The 12120-nt window shown below is 43.7% G+C and overlaps 1 non-coding gene across 1 annotated transcript; it reads right to left on the bottom strand.

Annotated features, from left to right (window-relative positions):
• Positions 1 to 1071: 1071 nt before the first annotated feature.
• Positions 1072 to 1178, bottom strand: LOC122070238. Its single transcript, XR_006137707.1, has one exon. It is a non-coding gene; the product is annotated as a small nucleolar RNA R71 (small nucleolar RNA).
• Positions 1179 to 12120: the final 10942 nt, after the last annotated feature.

Genomic DNA, 12120 nt, shown 5'->3' with positions numbered 1-12120 from the left:
ATTAAATGTGAAGGGTTAGGTCGTTCAATTTTTATTGTAATTTCAATTCCAATTTCCCTAGATGTGTTGGTTAGGACATTTTTAGATGCATGTGTTTTAGGGCGGTAGTTAGAATTAGATCACAATCATTAATCTATGCACTTTCGCATTACTAGAAGAAGCCTAAAATAAATTGGCTGCTCTCCTTATGTTCGACCCGTTAGCTACATTGATCCGTACGCTTGCAGTTACTTTTAAATCTCAAACAAGTTTTTGGCGTCGTTGCTGGGGAGATAGTTCCATGTTATTTTTCGCTTTCTTTTGGTAAATCAGAGTGTTATGTTTGCTTTGTTTTCTTTTTCCTTTTCTTCTATTGAATTCTTGAGAAGAAAAACTTACAATAATAGTTGTATCGGTGGAGGTCACCAAGCCTCATAGTATGATAAAGACAGGTTTCGCCCTATAGCAGTACCTCAGGAATTAAATTGAGTAACCCCGGATCCCTACCGGTAAGCTCACACAAAAAAAATCAATTTTTTTTTTCTTTTGTGTTTGTGGTTTGTCTTATTCTAGTTGTGGGTAGTTTTCGGTTGTATGAGTGCTAGGTGGATACGTAATACTAAGAATCGGTTAGAAAGAAGAGATCCAACAAGTAGTGACCCTATACCTATAATCTCACCAAAACCTTTCATTATGGGAGACCTAGACCAACAACAACAACAAAATCCTCCACCTAAATCTCTGAAAGATAGGTTCTACCCTACTAAAATAGCCCAACCTTACTGTATAGTTCTACCACAAGCCCAATGCAATAATTTTGAGCTCAAATCTAAGTACATCACTATGTTGCCCCACTTTCATGGGCTGACCGTTAAGGATGCATACCTATCTCTAAGGAAATTTGAAGAGGTATGTGTTTTAATTAAGATCCAACAGCTTTCTAATGATGCTATTAAGCTTAAGTTCATCACGTTTGCATTAAAAGACCAAGCTAAGAAGTGATTGTATGGGTTACCCACAAATTCCATAACCTTATGGGAACAGTTCACAGTTGTCTTCCTTAAGAATTTTTTCCCAACTCACAAAACCAATAAGCTTAGAAGTGATATCCTTCAGTTTAGGCAAAAGCCTAGTGAGTCCTTTTCCAAACTTATGGAGAGATTCAAGGATCTACTCCACTAATGCCCTCACCACGGCCTAGACTTATGGCATTTATATCAAATAATTTATGAAGGTATTGATTACCCAACTAAACAAATGATAGAGTCTATGTGCCCCGGGGGATTCACATCCTTTATAGATGAAAGAAAGGCATGGGAATTCGTACTTGACTCATCTGACAAAACCCGTGAGTGGGAGTCAACCCAAGAGAGTGAAAGAATCATAGGAGGAAAAGGATATTTTGTGGATGGATTAGTAGCCAAAGAAGCCCACCTGGATATCCTAATCAAAATGATTGAGGCTATTGTTCCTAGAGAGCCATCATCGGTCAATTTGGTTAAAATGTGCCATTGGTGCCAGTCCCTGGACATGTTATGGAAGAATGCCCCAACACCTCTGGGGCACTTCCAATGAAAGTGTGAATGCCTTATATAAGAATAATCCATAGATAAACACTTACAATCCAAGATGGAAAAATCACCCAAATTTCTCCTGGAACTAGGGCAACCAAGCAAGACCTTCCAATTTCCATAATCAAAGTCAACCTGGACCCCAAAGGCCTCCCTTTGCACAATAACCTTTTACCCCAAAATACTTTTCCTAGGCCAAATGTAGGACCTCAAGCTAGTTTCCCTAGGCCCCCTCTCCTATCATCTTATCAGTAACCTCCTAGGTTAGAGGCAAGTGGAGTAAGTGATTTGGAAAAGAATATGGCCCTCCTTATGACAAACCATCAAAATCTTTCGAGAGAACTCTCCCAAGTTGTCTCAATTCTGCTAAAGAGGGAGAAAGGAACATTGCCCAGTCAACTAGAGCCTAACCCTAGGCATCAACTTGTTAGTTCACAAGCACCCACTAATGCATCATTGAATATAGTACAAGGTCATACCCAACGATGGCCCTCCAACCAATGTACTTTTGTTTATGCCCTTAGAAGTGGTAGAGAGTACCAACAGAGTGTTCCTAAATCTTTCCCATCTATTACTCCTGTTAACTCTCCTTTTATTGAGGACACAAGTGTGCTTCTTGTTCCAAGTTCATCTGATGAACCTAAAGATTCTTCTGAAACTAAAGATGATTTGGTTGAGAAATATAAAAATGATTCTTCTGAAAAAGGGTAAATCCCTAACAGTTCTTATGTTCCCCTTGTCCCCTTTCCTAATCGCTTGGTAAATAAAAAGAAGACTGCTTCTATGGACAAGATTTTAGAAGTCTTTAAGAAAGTAGAAGTGAACATCCCTCTTTTGGATGTCATATCCCAGATTTCCGCCTATGCAAAGGTCCTAAAAGATTTGTGTACTCACAAACGTATCACTTGTGTGCCCAAAAAGGCATTCTTGGCAGGTAACATTAGTTCCATAATTACTCAGCCTATAACTGCCAAGTATAAGGATCTAGGGAGCCCTACCATAGCTTGTGTCATAGGCAATACCTACATTGAGCATGCCTTGCTTGACCTTGGCGCAAATGTGAATCTTTTACCTTACCGTGTGTATAAGTAACTAGGATTGGGAGAATTGAAAGCCACTAGAACCACTCTTCAGTTGGCAGATAGGTCTGTTAAGATTCCTAAAGGGATGGTTGAAGATGTCTTACTTAAGGTGGGGGAATTTATTTTCCCTCTTGATTTCATTGTGTTAGATACCAAGCCCTTCTCAACTAAGGATGAGATCCCAATAATTTTAGGAAGACCATTCTTAGCTACCAGTAATGCATTAATCAATTGCCATAATGGATTCCTAAGGTTATCTTTTGGCAACCAAACTGTTGAGTTTAACATGTTTAGGATAGGCAAGCAACCACATATGGAAGAAGAGATCAATATGCTTGAGGATTTTCTAGATTTTTCTGATGACTTAACTATCAACTTTGATATTGATTTTGAATCAGAATTCCAAGAGTGTATGGATGAGTTGGATGATGATAGTGAAAATTTCTTTTCTGAAGTCTTGAGTATTTACACACCTGTGGAGCCCTTAGGACCCCTTTCCAATTCCATTCCCAAACCTTCCATAGTTGAACCCCCGAAACTAGGTCTTAAGGAGTTGCCATCTAATTTGAGGTATACTTTTCTAGGGCCTGACCAGACTCTTCTAGTAATAATTTCTTCAGATTTGACTTCTAGCTAGGAAGAAGAATTGCTTAAAGTGTTAAAAGACAATAAGGAAGCCCTAGGTCGGACCATAGCTGACATCAAGGGTATAAGTGTCACACCCCGTTCACACAGAACCGGACAGGTGACAGGGTTAACTCCGGTTAACCCGAACCTGCCAGGATCATCTGATACAGTATCCAACCACAGCGTACACACAACTAAGAAAATGTTCAACAGTTTAGCGGAAGACTTAATTTACCTGTAAATATCCCCAATATACTTGATACCCAAATTGTAGTACATAGTTAAGTACATGTGGGCCCGCAGGCATGATATTTACACAAAAAGAATACAATTTATATATCAAGTACACAAAAGAGATCATCAAAAGAATCAAAAATTAATCATGTATGGACTCATTGCTGTGGTCCCACAGCACAACCCTCGCACGTGCAATTCGTGCCGTGCCCATAGTCCTCGGGGACCCACCAATCCTCCTCGGGGAATTCCACTGTGGGGCCCGACCCTTGATCCTCAAGCTGGTGACCTGTAAAATCATCTAAAAGAGGTGTACACATGGGATGAACTCACTAGCTCAGTAAGTGAAAAGGAGGACCACACAACAGTCCACACAACAATCACAACCATATGCACTATATGCTATGCAATTCATTTTTCATCACATCCACCTAAACAACATTACTAAGTCTTTGGTTTAGTGCTACTACAACCACAGTGCACGTATACTCCGAGTACGAGCTGCGAACTCCATCCCGCGATACGCCCATAGGGCTGTCGGAGAAGGCCCACCGTGAGTACTCAAAAAAGTAAAGCATGTCGACCACCGGCTCTCAACATAAAAGTAAATGATAGAAAATAAAGGTGTTGACTTCAGCAATTTAAAAGCAGTACGATCGGCCCTCTTGAATATACCACCGAGGTTGTTGACTCTCCTAATGACCAGCCGGGCGTATGTCTAACCGCCACAGTGATCCAAAAACCGCGACCACTGCTGTCACACCTCGTTCACACTGAACCGGGCCAGTGACCGAGTTAACACCGGTTAACCCAAACCTGCCAGGATCATCAGATACTGTATTCCACCACAGCATACACACAACTAATATAAACTCATCAGATTAGCGGAAGACAAAGTTTTACCTGTGAATAATCCCATAATACTTGATACCCGGATAGTGATACAATAATTATATACATTTGGGCCCAAAGGCATGATATATACACAAAAAGAATAAAATTCAAATATCAAGTACATAAGGAAATCCACCAAAACAATCAGAGTACACAGCTCGGCTCGGTATCAAGGCTAGAGCTCAGCTCGGCATCAAGGAGTGAGCCCAGCTCGGCATCACATAGAAGAGCTCAACTCGGCCTCAGAAGTGGAGCTCAGCACGGCCTCAAAGGTGGAGCTCAGCTCGGCCTCAGAACTGCTGTCCCGCAGCACAGCTCTCGCACGAGCAGTCAGCGCCGTGCTCTAACTCCTCAGGGGTCCACCAGTCCTCTTCAGGAAACTCGACTGTGGGACCCACCCCATGCTCCTCAGATGTATGACCTGTAAAATCATCTAAAAAGGGGTGTACACGTGGGATGAGCTCACTAGCTCAGTAAGTAGAAAGATGGACCACACAGCAGTCCACACATCACAACACATCATATGCACTACATGCCATGCTATACATTTTAAATCACATCCACCTAAGCAACATTACTAAGTCGTTGGTTTTAGTGCTACTACAACCACAGTGCGCGTATACTCCGGGTACGAGCCGCGAACTCCCTCCCGCGATACGCCCATAGGGCTGTCGGAGAAGGCCCACCGTGAGTACTCAGAAAAGTAAAGACAATGCCGTCCACCGGCTCTCAATAGAAATGTAAATGACTGAAAATAAAGGTGCTGACTCCAGCAATTTAAAAGCAGTACGATTGGCCCTCTTGAATGTACCACCGGGGTTACCGGCTATCCTACATGACCCGCCGGGCGTTATGTCTAACCGCCACAGTGACCCGACGACCGCGACCACTGCTTCCCCCCAAATGATAACCCAACACCTTAACCCCTATTGGGAAGGGTCGTAGCACGGGATGGTGAGAATCCTAATACCGCATGCTCCTATATGACAATAGTACGATTGCATAGTGCCTCCGTGTCCCATTCCACGGGCCACCAATGCATTCGTTTCCAAGCCGACTACGGCATCTAGTCTATCAATGTATCATGCACAATGATGTCCACATTCAACATATAAACATCTCATTCAATTGTCATTTAGAAAGTAAACATAGCACATATGCATAACAAGGTGAGAAATGACTAAACTACATAGCATATTCATGATGGCATGACTAGACTAGATATAATTAAATGAATGCCACACAAATGCCTTGAAACAAGGCCAAACATCCTCTCCCCACTTACCTGTAGCGTACGAGGATTCCCGTTCGGTACGGGTGAGATCCGGTGCGAATCGGGTAAGATTTGGTGAACCTAACATAATTGAGCGAGGTTAGTACTTCACCATTTTAGGATCAAAATTAACACGATCCGATGATAAAATCATGTTTAGAACGTTAAAAGAAGGTCACACGTCCGATTTGGGTTCGATCGGACATAAGGATCACCTTCGGGGCCACACGGGTGGGTCAGACAGGTGGGCAGTCTGGCCCACCGGTCCTACCCACCGGTTGGGACCGACGGGTAGGGGCCCGCCGGTATGGCCCGCCGGTTGTACCCGCCGGTTGGGCCAGGGGCCCCTGCTAGGACCGGCGGGTAGGGGCCCGTCGGTAGGGCTCGCCGGTTGGGCCCGAAGGCCCCCTGCCTTCTCAGGAGGGTACCCACAGGCGGGTAGGGGCCCACCGGTTGTACCCACCGGTCTTGGTGGGAAACCCCCTATTTCTTCCCAGCTTTCTCCATTCTTTAGGGATTCAAATGGGGTTTTTCCCCACCCATTCTTCACACCTTAAGGTCCTATAGGATGGTTCTAACCTAGATCTAGGTTAGATTCAAGTGATGGGAAACCATCTTACCTTCTTTGCTCAAGAACAACCTCAAACCCTCCAAATCACTTCAAACCCACAATGCTTCTTCCACCTTGTCAATATCTCTTCAAACCCTTCAAGATCAACACATAAATCATCTATTAAACCTTAGATTCATCATTTCAAAGGGGATTTACAAGATCTCAAGAAACCATACTCGAATCAAGGGTTTAAAGCTTGGGTATGGTGAATGTTCACAAAACCCAACTTTGCTTACCTCTAACTGTAGATCTAGAGTTGAAGATCACTCTCCCGGCGCCGGAATGGGAAGATCAAGCTTTGGCGCCGCTGAAATCCCTCTTTTCTTCCTCTTCCTTCTCTTCCCTTCTTCTTCCCTTTCTTTTCTCTCTCCTCTTTACTATTCTCACCAACGTACGGGTGACATAAATGGAAAGAAAAGAAAACATAAAGCTATATATATAATTCCTAATTAAGTGAATAGTGCACATGGATGGGTCACTCAGGTGGGTGGGTGCACCCACCTGTCCTACCCACCTGAGGGCCAAACTTAGGATTTTGACCGGGTTCGGCCTTGGCGCGAACCCCACCCCCGGCATACGATGTAGCATACGTATATACCTTAAAATACGGCTACAATACCTGCTTTATCCGTACATAGCCTTATGGTAGGTGCATGTACACGGCTTGGGCACTCCCGTCTCTTCTGGCACTGGCTCGAACTTGTTGGGTCAGCCGATGTTTAAGGTCACCCGAGCCATCATAGCCCATAAGGAACCCGCTCTAATTTCCTCTGGCTCAGTTCCTGCATGGTTAAACCGGTTCAACCGCGAAATCAGACCAGGTTTAAGAAGCGGGGTATTACAACTGCTTCCCCCCAAATGATAACCCAACACCTAAACCCCTGTTGTGAAGGGTCGTAGCATGGGAAGATGATAATCCTAAACCGCATGCTCTTATATGACATAGTACGATTGCATAGTGCCACCGCGTTCGATTCCACGGGCCACCAATGCACTCATTTTCAAGTTGACTACGGCATCTAGTCTATTAATGTATTATGCACAATGATGTTATCATTCATCATATAATCACATCATCATTTGACATTGAAAAAATAAACACAATACACATGTCATAATAATATGAGGATGGCTAAGCTACATATAATTTGCATGATGACATGGCTAGACTAAATACAATTTAATGAATGCCAAACAAGCCTTAAAATAAGGCCAAATGTCCTCTCCCCACTTACCTGTAGTGTACAAAGACACTCACGCCCGGTACGGGTGAGATCCGATGTGAGAAGCGTAAGTTTTGGTGAACCTATCATGAGTGAATGGGGTTAGCATTTCACCACTTTGGGGTCAAAACTAACAAGATTTGATGACCAAATCATGTTTAGAAGCCTAAAATAAGGTTGCACGTCCGTTTTGGGTCCATTCGGACGTAAAAATCACATTGGGAGCCTCTCGAGTGGGTCGAACAACCCACCTGTCACAGCCCACCGGTCTTCACAGGTGGGCGGGTCGACCCACCGGTCATGATAGGTGGGCAGGTCGGCCCACTGGTAGGGGCCAGCCGGTCGGCCCTGAGAGCCTGTCCTCTCAGGTGGATGCCCTCAGGCGAGCCATTTGGCCCACCGGTCTTGGCCCACCGGTCTTGGCGAAAAAATGCCATTTTCCCCGAAACCTTCCGCAACCTTTGGGGAATAAAATGGGGTTTTTGTAAATCCATTTTCCACACATTCAAGGTCTCATAAGATGATTCTAACCTAGATCTGGGTTAGATTTAAGGAATGGAAGCCATCTTACCTTCTTTGCTCAAGAACTCGTTCAAAAACCCCAAAATCACTTCAAATCACCAATGCTTCTCTAACCTTGTAACCACTTCTTCAAATCCTTCAAAATCAACACATAGACCATCTATTAAACCTTAGATTCATCATCTCAAGGGGGATTTACAAGACCTCAAGAAACACTACCCAAATCAAGGGTTTTACTTGGGTATGGTGAAAGTTTAGGGAATATAGCCTTCGCTCACCTCTAAACGTAGATCTCGTGTTGGGGATCACTCTTCTGGCATCGAAATGGGAAGATCAAGCCTTGGTGCCGCTTAAATCCATCCCTTCTTCCTCTTCCTCCCCTTTCTTCCTCTTCGTTCTCTTTTCTCCCTCCTTTTCTCTCTCCTTTTTACTCTTTTCACCAAACACCCGAATGTCATAAATGAGAAAATGGAAAACTCATAAATGCTATTTATACTTTCTACAACAACTAAGTAACCACATGGGTGGGTCACTCAGGTGGACGAATGCGCCCACCTAAGGGCCAAAAATTGGCCAACAAGTGGGATTTTGGTGGAATTTGACTCTCAGCATGAATCTCACTCTCGACACAAGATATATTATACGAATGCGCTTTAGGATACGGCTACATACCAGCTTTATCCGTACATAGCTTTATGATATGTGCATGTTCGGGTCCTGCATAGTTAAACCGAGTCAACCATGTAATTAGACCGGGTTTAAAAAGTAGGGTATCACATTTACCCCCCCTTTTTGAAAATTTCATCCTCGAAATTGGCGTATCTGGTTGTTCGAAAAGATGAGGGTACTTGGCTTGGATTTCATCCTCTTTCTCCCAAGAAGCTTCTTCAAGTGAATGATTAGCCCATCGCACCTTTACGAAGGAAATGGAGCGGTTGCGAAGGGTTTTCACCTTTCGGTCCAAGATTTCAGTTGGCTGCTCTGTATAGGTCATATCCGCTTCTAGATATTCTGGTTCCACGGGTAAAACATGAGATGGGTCATGAACGTATCGCTTTAACATGGATATATGAAATACGTTATGAACATTCCCTAGTGAAGGTGGCAGAGCAAGCATGTAGGCTACTGAGCCAACCCGAGCTAAGATCTCAAATGGGCCCATGTATCTCGGGCTCAACTTCCCCTTTCTATGAAATCTTTGCAACCCTTTAGTAGGAGAGATCTTGAGAAACACCTTTTCTCCTGGCTGAAATTCAATGCCTTTCCTGCGGTTGTCCGCATAGCTCTTTTGACGAGACTGAGCTGTTTTAATCCGCTTTCGAATAACATCGACCTTGTCACAAGTCATCTGTATCATTTCAAGTCCTAATATTCGGCGTTCGCCTACCTCATTCCAATACAGAGGAGTTCTACACTTCCTACCATATAATGCCTCATATGGAGCCATCCCAATTGTAGCTTGGTAACTGTTGTTATAAGCAAACTCCATAAGGGGTATATATTCTTCCCAACTACCACACATTTCCATTGCACATGCCCTGAGCATGTATTCTAATATCTGTATGGTTCGCTCCGACTGACCATCAGTCTGTGGGTGGAAGGCGGTACTCAGATTCAATTGTGATCCCAAGGCATGCTGGAAGCTTTTCCAAAATCTGGAAGTGAACCTTGGGTCCCTATCTGATACAATGCTCACTGGCACTCCATGCAAGCGCACTATGTTATCCATATAAAGTTGTGCTAATTTGGCCATAGAGAACTTGGTCTTGATGGGAATGAAATGAGCAGTCTTAGTAAGTCGATCAATGATCACCCATATCGCGTCCATCCCCTTAGGTGTACATGGTAGTCCGGTGACAAAGTCCATTGTAATCCTATCCCATTTCCAGTCTGGTACTGGGAGTGGTTGAAGAGTACCATAAGGTTGATGCCTCTCAGATTTTACTTTCTGGCATGTAAGACAAGTCGCCACATGCAGGGCTATCGTGATTCTCATGCTTGGCCACCAGTAATTTTGTTTAAGGTCTTTATACCTCTTTGTACTTCCTGGGTGGAGTGAGTACTCAGAGCTGTGTGCTTCCCGCATTATCTTGTCTTGTACATCCAAATCATCAGGCACACACAATCTGCCTCGAAACATCAATGCCCCATCACTGGCTAAAACAAAATCAGGGTCGTTCATTGTTTGATCTGGAATCTTAACTCTGATCCGCTGTAATTCAAGATCCAAAGGTTGTTTCATTATCACCTCTTGCCTAATAGACGGATGCACCTGTAGAGCCGCCAGTGATACAGTCAACCATTTAAGGTTTTCTAGTTGATGTTCAAGCTCCAAGGTTGCTCCTTCATATAAGAGGGTTTCATCCATTAGCGTCGCTTCTTGCACGAGTGGTGGGTTGACTGCTAAGTATGAGAGTGACACAGTCTATGCCTTCTGACTCAACGCATCTGCCACTACATTAGCCTTGCCAGGATGATACTGAATGTCACAGTCATAATCCTTCATAAGCTCAAGCCATCTCCTCTGCCTCATGTTCAAACCTTTCTGGGTGAAAAAGTACTTAAGGCTTTTGTGATCACTGTATATCTTGCACTTCTCCCCATACAAATAATGTCGCCAAATCTTTAGGGAAAAAATGACTGCGGCTAGTTCCAAGTCATGAGTGGGGTAGTTCTTCTCATATTCCTTTAGTTGTCGAGATGCATACGCTATCACCCTTCCGCGTTGCATGAGAACACAACCCAACCCCACCTTAGAAGCGTTAGTATAGACTGTCATTCCACCTGTGCCTTCGGGGATGGTCAGCATAGGGGCCGACACCAATCTTTTCTTCAATTCCTGAAAACTCTTCTCACATTCCTCTACCCAGTCAAATTTCACACTCTTTTTGGTTAACTTAGTCATTGGTGCTGAAATCCGAGCAAAATTCTCAATAAAGCGCCGGTATTATCCAGCCAAACCCAAGAAACTTCTAATTTCAGTAACGTTCTTAGGGCTTTCCCACTCTACTACTGCTTTCACCTTATCAGGATCCACCTCGATTCCGGCCTCAGACACTACGTGCCCCAGGAATCCAACTTGCTCAAGCCAAAATTCACATTTACTGTATTTGGTATACAATTGTTGTTCCCTCAACCTCTATAACACCATTCTCAAATGTTGAGTGTGCTCCTCTTCTGTCTTAGAGTAGATCAAGATATCATCAATAAAAATAATTACCCATTTGTCGAGGACATCGTGAAATACTCGATTCATTAAATCCATAAACGCTACCGGTGCGTTGGTTAACCCAAAAGATAACACAAGGAACTCATAGTGACCATACCAAGTCCTGAATGCTGTCTTGGGTATGTCGCTGCTCTTTATCTTGAGCTGATAATAGCCTGATCTAAGGTCTATCTTTGAAAATACCCTTGCACCCTGGAGTTGGTCAAACAAATCATCAATGCGTGGCAATGGGTATAGGTTCTTAATGGTTAGCTTATTCAATTCCCGGTAATCAATGCACATACGCAAGTTGCCATCCTTCTTCTTGACAAACAATACTGGGGCACCCCAAGGTGAAACACTTGGGCTAATAAAACCCCTTATCCAACAATTCTTGCAACTACATCTGCAACTCCTTCAGTTCGGCTAGTGCCATCCTGTATGGGGCTTTAGACACTGGAGCTGCTCTAGGAACCAAGTCTATGGCAAACTCCAACTCTCTATCAGGCGGTAAATGCATCAGATCATCTGGAAAGACGTCGGGAAACTCTTTAACCACCTTTACCTCTTCTAGAGGTGTAACCCTTGCATCAATATCAAGTACCGATGCTAAGTAGCCTTGACCTCCACTCTCCAACAACTTTACCGCTTGAAGGGCAGAGACGAGGACCTTTCTAGCCCGTTTCATTTTATCTGCTCGGTATACCAATTCCTTTCCTTCCTCATCTGTCACCCTGATTAATTTTTCAGCACACATCACATTAGCTCGATGGGTCGACAACCAATCCATGCCTAGTATAACATCAAAATTCTGCATGTTGAATTAATAAGTTGTGCATCCAATTTCTTCCCACTGGTTTCCACTGGGCACGACCCATACACCTCCTTCAACTG

The sequence above is a fragment of the Macadamia integrifolia genome, unplaced genomic scaffold (assembly GCF_013358625.1).
Source record: "Macadamia integrifolia cultivar HAES 741 unplaced genomic scaffold, SCU_Mint_v3 scaffold86, whole genome shotgun sequence".
Lineage (NCBI taxonomy): Eukaryota > Viridiplantae > Streptophyta > Magnoliopsida > Proteales > Proteaceae > Macadamia > Macadamia integrifolia.
The sequence above is the reverse complement of the archived record's forward strand: the minus strand, read 5'-3'. Positions and strand labels throughout refer to the sequence as shown.